General features: G+C 46.9%; 1 pseudogene; it reads left to right on the top strand.

The window, feature by feature from the left end:
- Window positions 1-4,337: 4,337 nt before the first annotated feature.
- On the top strand, window positions 4,338-8,013 carry LOC122332743 (annotated as a pseudogene).
- The last annotated feature ends 788 nt before the right edge of the window (window positions 8,014-8,801 follow it).

The raw sequence follows: 8,801 nt of genomic DNA, 5'->3' as shown, positions 1-8,801 counted from the left end.
TCGGAACTAGCACCATTATGCATTATTATTTATATGTCACCCGCTATTGCCACTAACGTTCACTTATGCCCGACGCGACAATATTCGTATGCTGCGCTAGCGTGCGCTCTTTTTAGCGCGAGCTTTCGCGTGCAGGTGCCAATAAAGCACGAATAAAGCGTTCAGCAACCTGCGGGAAGACAAAGCGCGCAACGGGCGGTCCCCCGAGCGCATATAACGCGTTCCGGCAACACTTCCAGAGCGAGCAGGAAACTCCACATAAAGAAAGCGTGCGGCGGGCGCATCGGATCGCGCGATCTGACATCCACCGCCGAGAGGCGCGCGCACCGGCCAAACGACGAGCAGGAAGAACGCTAAAAGCAGAACGCGCGTCTTTTCTCTTTCGCGCTCTTTTTATCATACTGAACTGCTTTGCTTTCTCATTTGCTTCATTTAAGAGGTGGCGGAGGGGTGTTCGTTGATCACATGATTCTAATTCTGAAGATAAAACAAAGGACGCAAGAGCGCCGGGGCCAAGACAGAGAAGATGCTCTCATGGCCAGGATCCCATATCAGTCAACATTCGCTGGATGTGAAAAACAATGATTTTTGAAGCCGGGTGGAGAGGCGGCTGAGATAATCTAAAGAGTTCTTGTTTGAACAACGTGTTTGTGTGCGTTTGGCCGTCTTCTCGTCGATACGTATTTCCCGTTTGAAACGCGATGTCGCTCTCTGTGTCTTTAGCATGATGATGCTGCGTGGCCGCCAACGCGCGGCTGGCGACGCTGCACGGTCATCAGCGTCCACGACCGGAGGCCCGCGCGCAGCAAAATGCGCTTTAAAGGCGGCAACGCAAGTCACGCGGGTTATCGCTAAACAGACCGAACGAGTTCGAGAAAGAAGACGCTGTGGCGCGCGGCGGGCTCTCCTCTTGGTTCGCCCTTAAGGCGGGCGGTTGAAGAGCCAGCAGCGCGCCGGTGAACACCGGAAACACCTGAAACCCCGAAACCCCTCGTGACTCCCGTGAGAGGCACCATGAGCTGCCGTGAAAGCCGTCAAGTCTCAGAAAACCATAAAACGGCGTTGCAAAGCTCATTTAAACAGCGCCACGGCGTAATTTGGTCACTTCTTTGAGCTAAAACAAAAGAAGTACATTAATACGATTATAATAATAATAATAGTATATTTACTGCCCAATTGTTTTATAACTACTTTTTAACGTGATTGTTTTCATTGCGACGTTATTCCAAGCGTTCGCGCATTTTAGCACTTGTTCGTTTAAATTATTAGACTTAATGATTTTAACTTATTGACTCTTTTCTGTTTTGGGGTTTATAAACGCGCGCTTTATTTTGGCAGCCTTTTGCGGCTTTCGTCAGAAACCGGTTTCCTGCGTAATCCAAAGCGTTAGAACGGTCTGTGAACACAAAACGGGGAACGCTGTTATGATTATCGCGACGCTTTTACTTTAATATTAGTTAAACGCGCTAGATATGCTTCTAGTGTGGTGCATTAAAACATTAAATCACGTACTATAACGCAATTGAACCCTCTAATCCTGACATAATTAATTAACCACACACACTTAAATATATAAAATGCAATTGCAACACTGTAAATAAAAAGGTTGAGACAGTCTAAGAATAAAACGTGGTTCTCTGCAGAGACAGTTCTAGAAAGAACACTTCTCTCACTGGTAAAGCTTCTTCAACTAAGATGCTAAACGAGAACCTTTATTTTTTAAGATTTACCCGAAGGAGCATAAATATTCGTACATGCCGAGATTCATCGACACCGATCTGGTTACACGCACAAATAAAAGTGCTGGCGGCGCGCCAGTTGATTCGCCGGCAGAAATCGCTGCCCTCCGCGCGAAGCTTCCAGGGCGACGCCCGGCAGCTAATCAGCGCGCTGACCCGACGGGCGTCCTGCTGCTCCTGCTAAGATTTTTTTTTTTCCGCGCACTGATTTTTTTTCTCTCTCTCACACAACGAGGCTTCTTGAAGCCCCGGCTTTGTTCAGAGCGGGTATTCGAGCAAGGAGCGAGGGGGCTGAACGACGGACTGACTCTCGCGCTGGGCGGGCGAATTCCGCTTCAGTGCAGTAAGACGCAACGACATTACTTCCTCTCTATCACTTTCACTTCCGTGGCCCAGGAACTCGCAGAGAACGCTGACGCGTCGAGAAATATACGTTAATAATAATACACGTGTGCCGCTTTCATCTCGTTTAAATGTGGAACTGGTTTTGCCTACAGTAGGAGAGTTTGGGGTTTGCTGCGGTGACAGGGGGTTATTTTGTCTTTCTGGATTAATCTGTGTGAGAATACTGCAGCTTTCTGAGCTCTTTCTAAAACCCTTTAAAACTAAGTTGGTGTCACGGGCAGAAGCTTCGAGATTCGGCGCCAACAGTGTCGCGTTGGCTCTGTCTACGGGAAAAGTTGCTTAATCGGTGTTTGACCGAAACGATTTCGCACGCGCTCTCAACGCGAAAAGCGCTTAAACGACACTAATGCAAGCACGCATTAGAAATAACTTTTAAATGTGTTTTTTTAGAATACTTAAATTAGTGGCGGAGGTATATTTGCGCGGCGGGCTATTTTGAAAAACGCGTTGGTGGATGGGAAACGAATTGCTCCGTGTAGTTTCTAATGTGAACGTGAGAAAAAACAAGCGGTATGAAATTATGTGAGGTGTTAAGATCGTTTCATTCTTTAATGAAACAAACAAACAAACAAATGCAAGTTTTCACTGCACCGGTATTCGACGAAGTAATTACACTAGTCTCTATCGCCGGTGGAATCTATTCATTAGACCCATTTATTCCAATTCGCTGGCTGTCAAGGTTTTGTTTAAATAAACTGTTCCGTTTAGGAGAGTGTTGATTTGGCATGAATGAGATTAGGCAATTTCATTAAGTAACCAGGCGTGATGATCTGCCCTGCTGGTACTGTGTGTGAGCTCTGCCGAGATGAAACGATCAAATCTGAATAAATAAACTTTTACTTAAGTCCTTCTCTTTAAAACAGATTATAACGAAACGAGTTGAACGAAAAGAGAGCAAACCTCGCAGCGCAGGTACTTTAAACGCTAATTGATACCTGTCAGCTACTAAAAACTAAGTCAGTCTCGTGAGGCGTTGGTAGATATATTTTCTTGTCTCAAAGAAAGGTCTATAGACGCTAATCACATAAACGTATTTATTCCGCGAATCGACGCGGGTTAATATTAAAATGCCGCCGAATTCATTATTAAATGAAGAAGCGAGGCTGTGGTCTGAGTCTTAATTAACTTCTGGTATTTGATGGATGTTACGAGATCTGGATCGAACAGTAATTCAAGTTCATCTCAGCGTGAGAGTTTTGTGTCAGTGTCTACGAGAAAAGTTCGACTTCTTCACCGGAAGCTGAACAAACTGTTTTTCGTAACGATCGCGCGCGTGTCTTCACTAAGCTGCCACGACTCATGCCGCATTTTTCTGCTACAGGCTCGTTTTCAGCATTCTCCAGATAGAACACTGAGCGATCTAGCTATACTCCCAAAGTTTATCCAGCAGCGAGGCCGGAATGGAAGCCGCATTATTCCGGCACTTTCTCTCCCGGGAGCTTGAATAAACCGGCAAACCTTCAACAGTAGCTTGTTAGCAGAAGTGAACTAAAATAACATACACACACTCGCTGCCACCGACGCCACCGTATGATTGCTGGAAAAAGATTAATCTAAATAAAGTCAAGCTTCAGTGTTTACTTAACAGTTTTTCCTGAAATAGTTTATCTTGTTCCGTGAGGCGTTTAAGGCTGGGAATGGCGCGGTTAAATCCCGTCACAGCTCCATATTCATATTATTACAATGACAACTGTCTGTCAAAAGATCTGGGAAAACGTCTTTCACAAAACAAACGTCTTTAAAAAGTAGGTTTCATAAACAGCACAAAATGAACATCTCAAAGACGTTTAATAGACGTCCGCTTGACATCCAGCACGTTCTGATGGGCAAATATTCTCTCGCGCAATGCAGAAGTCAAATAGTCCCAGTGATGTAGGTGTGCTGTTAAGACCAAAAATAGCCTGCTTTGTGGTGTGACAACCAAAAAAAATTATAAAAATACTTTTGCATGTGTAAGTTTTGCAGGTTTTCAGCAGATCTATATCCCGAGGGAGACGGCGGGATGGATTCATTCTGAAAGAACGTGGTACAAAATAAGCGTGTTGAAGTTCTTTGGAGGACGTGAAATACATATTTCTGATATTAGAAAACTGGCCAACTGTTATAGCGAGAGAGAGAAATCGTTTGTAGTCAATAAACCCTAAAAACAGAGGCCTGTGAGGAAAAACTAGACCTACGCAGACACCTGTGGCCGCAGAGCGAGAGGACCGATGTCGGCGGAGGAGCACAGTATGTCCGAGGTGGAAATGAGTCCCGGTCTCGGACGACGGTCACTCCATGTCCCCCGGACACTCGTTCCGTGCTCCCGGCGGGGCGCGGACTCCCCTCTGCCAGCCAGGCGTCTCAGATGCCGGGCGTCGGTGCGATGATGCGCCCGGCGTCTCCGCCGGTGTGTCGGTGAAGTCCGAAGAAGACGACCGCTTCCCCATCGGGCATCCGCGAAGCGGTGTCGGTCAGGGTAACTCCAACGGCTACGACTGGACGCTCGTGCCCATGCCCGTGCGCGTGAACTCCGGGCAGCAAGAGCAAGCCTCACGTGAAGCGGCCGATGAACGCGTTCATGGTGTGGGCGCAGGCAGCGCGCATGGAAGCTGGCGGATCAATACCTGCACCTGCACAACGCCGAGCTCAGCAAAACACTGAGGAAACTCTGGAGGTGAAGAGCAAAAGAAGCGACAGTCGACCAGACGGTGTTATGGTATTTTCATATGCTCCGGTCAGCGTCTGAAGCGCCTTTAAAGTGTAGTAAAACCACTTCGGTAACTTAAGCCTTCTGTACAGGCCTGTGGTGTTGAGCAGAACAAAATCGTGTTGTTTTAGCACTCCAAAGGCAGAATTTATTAATATAACATTTGCAGCACATTTGCTTAGCACTTGTAAAATCGTCATTAGAGATGACAAAGAGTATGAAAAAGTAATTATGTAAAAAAAGTAGCAATAGTAATTAATACCCAAATGTGACTCCGGACCACAAAACCAGCCATAAGGGTCAATTGAATAATAATACAGGTTCCAGGGATATTTGGTTGGTTAGGAATAACAATATTGGGGAGATACAACTGGAAAATGATGGTGCAAAAAATATGTCCTAAATTAGGTCCTTAGCAATGCAAAATCAAAAATGAATTATGATATGTTCACAGTAGGATTCACAGATATTTTTGGCGTAATAGAAAAAAGTGTCATATTTTTGCCTATTGCTTTTTGTGTATCTGATAAAAAACAATGCATCCGGCCGCATGAAATCAACTCCCTCTCCTGTCATAAACCACTCCAGAAACAGCCTTGCGTGGAATTCATTACTGTAATTCTATCAGTTAATAATTGATGCTGTGATTTAAAAAGGCTCTTCCAGGTTCTGCTGTGGATCTGATGGACACCTCACTGCCAGCCTGTGTGTGCTGCATGCTGTTAACTCGGCCTCTGGCAGGTTTCTCAGGGCTTTAGCTCAGAATAATCATTCCTTCAACATGCCAGATTAGAGGGACAAATCCCTTCCAGGGAACTGCTGCGAAAAGAGCAAAAACACACACACACACACACACACACACACACACACAGGCGCGGTCTGTGGCAAGCAAGCGCTATTAACCCGAGCTGGAAGGCCGTCTTCGGCTATTACAGTGTGTGTTTTTAAAATAGTTTATTTTCACGAGAGAAGCGGCGTTTGGTTCTGCTGGGTTTATAGATGCAGTGGCTGGATGAAAGGCGTCTCGCTCTACAGATGATGGCATAACAGGTGGAGAATCAAACCAGGTGGAATATCAGACATTAAAAAACAAAAAAAACCTGCTCATCTGCTCGTGTTAAACTCTCAGAGGAAATCTGAGCCAGTTTAGAGGCGTTTTGGCCTTACTTTTTCATACTGCATGCGTAAAAAATATGCCCAGTACACATATAAAAAAACAACGGTGAATAGAAACCAGGTAATAGTACCTGCCCTCTGAGCCTTTTGTGGCGTGCAAAATATAAAAAAGATTATTTTTTGCTTGTGCGTGTTTCAGGCTGCTGAATGAGACGGATAAGAGAGCCGTTTATCGAGGAAGCGGCGTTTGAGAAGCAGCATAGAAAGATTATCCAGTACAAATACCAGCCACGTCGGCGCCAAGAGCGGCAAGCCGGGGTCCAGCTCTGAGGCAGGCGCCCACTCCGAGCGAGGTCAGCCACACCAATCGCATTACAAAGCCTGCACCTGGAGGTGGCGCATGGCGGGGCCGCCCAGAGGTCACCACTGGGCGACGGACACCACCCTCACGCTACAGGTGAGCTACACCCGCCTACACTCAGCTCTATTGCATTAAATTGATGTAAAAGCGACAGGAAAGACATTTAAAGAGTTAAGGCCCAATTAAGAGAATTTGAATTTGTTTCGTTTCGAATTAAAGAGAATAGCAGTGTTCAGTCATGAACAATTACTTTTGGATTTTTACAGCTAATGAACAATAAAATACTGACAGCTATCATTGCTAATGACAGCTTCTTACGTCAGACTTCATTCGAATTTAAAATAGCAGGTGGCACTGTGGTGGCGAACACATTGCGCAGCAAACAGAGCATCATAAAACATAGATTCACGAATTCAGGGTTGAATTAGTCTTCCTCCTCTGATGCTGCAATAGAAAGACTACGTATTGTTTTATTCCGCTAGAAGCGACTACGTTAGAGATGAGACCGATTACGCTCGTTTACTGAGGATATCTGCGGGCTGACATTGTGCAAATGCAAGATAACTAACTACAAAAGCAGAGTTATCATTCACTGGTGTGGATGCAAATACACTTACTGACCGCAAACGTCACCAGAGACACAATTTTTGGCTGTCCCAGATGAAAGATTGGCATCATCGAACAATCATAGTTATTTCATGATCGTGGCTCCTAATCGGTGCTCTTATGCCGTAAGTGAGGTCAGGTTCAAAGACACCTGTTGTTCGAAAAGATAACCTATGATGACTTCCTGACAGTATCAGATATTCAGCGTCGCACATTGTCTTTGCTGCTACGACCCACTTTGACTGACAAACCAATAAAAACGCGTCATAGAACACGAGTCAATAGATGTCGTACAGTCCAAATCCATGTGGGATAACAAAACTTAAGATGCATCGTTTTGCTCCCTCAGGTCAGAGCCACAGCCCTCCGACGCCCCTACTCCTCCTAGGCGGAATTGCAGGGCGGTAAATCGGGCGAGGAGGAAGCGAGTGGAGCCTCCAGGAGCGGCTTGAGGGTGGGAGCGGACGGAAGCTCCGCCTCCTCATCAGCCAGCGGTAAACGCGCATTGATTTTGGAAACGTGGACATTGGTGAGATCAGCCATGGCGTGATGGCCAACATGGAGCCGTTCGGCGTGAACGCGAGTTCGACCAGTACCTGCCATGGCGGGCACCCGCGGTCGTCGGGTGGCACGGCGCGGGTCTTCGGCTTCACCCTCTGCGTCGGCATCTCCAGTGCCCTGGCAGCCGCTAAGCGGTCACTCCACCGCCTGGCTTTCCAAGCAGCAGCTGCCGTCCCAGCAGCACTTGGGATCGGATGGCGGGAAGGCGCGGATTAGGCGGCGCACTTCTCGGCGATGGCGACTGCGGCGGCTGCGTCGTCACTTACCTGCCACACTACAGCGCGCCTTCCCGCCGCTGGCGTCCGCGCCGATTCGCCGATCGCCGAGCACCAGGCGTCCGGCTGCGTACTCGCCCACTCGCCAGACCTCCGGCCTCTCTCCGCCTTCTCCTACATGGGGCCCTTCGCGAGCCCTGTACACACGCCATTCGGACCCGGCTCCGTGCCGCATCGCACAGCCCAGCGCACTGGGAGCAGCCCGTGTACACCACCTATCCCGGCCGTGGCGGGACCCTCTGCTTCGCATCCAGTCGCTGAAGGGTCCGACAGAAAGCGTGACTTTCGAAATCATGATGAACACTCACCTGCACCACAATCTACACAGGCGGAAATCTGAGAGGAACTGTGTGTGTGTGTGTGTGAGATCTGCAGGGACATATTCTCGCGCGCCTCAGGCTGATGAAACCTTCGTTAACGACACAGATCCACCCAACGCCAGATGAAATAAAGGAGGAAGAAATTTGACACCAGTGGTCCTTCACGAGACATATTACCAAAGTTCTGAGACCAAAGAGTACAAAAATTGGTGCAGTTTCTGAACTCTGTTTGGTTTGGCAGTAACCACTCAGCGTACACCGACCCACGTAAATTCACTCAGATACACAAAAACAAACACCTACTATCTGTACGTCCATGTTTTTATTTTTTTAATTTGTATGAATGAATAATCTCTTTTTATTAACCAAAATAAGGCCATATTGTTTTTATCGACAAATAATGACGTGTTTTCGTTGTTGTAATCTTTTCTATTTTTGTTACTCTTGTTGTTTGTGTTGCCATAACTACACTGAAAAGTCTTCACCACTGTCTAGTGTTTGTTAATGACATTTGTGTTCCATGACTTTCAGCGTGTGTAAATATCGGTGCCAGGACGCGATAATTATGTGTTTTACTTATTACTCCAAACACGCAGGCAGAGTCCTGTAATGCAATGTTTAGGACTCGTCGGAATTAGCCTAACTACGAGTTTCCAGTAAATAAAGTCTCTTTTTAGATAACACACAGCTAGTGCCTCAGTCCATCGGCTACTGTTAGCCATCGCTGAA

Source organism: Puntigrus tetrazona, chromosome 3, assembly GCF_018831695.1.
Source record: "Puntigrus tetrazona isolate hp1 chromosome 3, ASM1883169v1, whole genome shotgun sequence".
Lineage (NCBI taxonomy): Eukaryota > Metazoa > Chordata > Actinopteri > Cypriniformes > Cyprinidae > Puntigrus > Puntigrus tetrazona.
The sequence above is the reverse complement of the archived record's forward strand: the minus strand, read 5'-3'. Positions and strand labels throughout refer to the sequence as shown.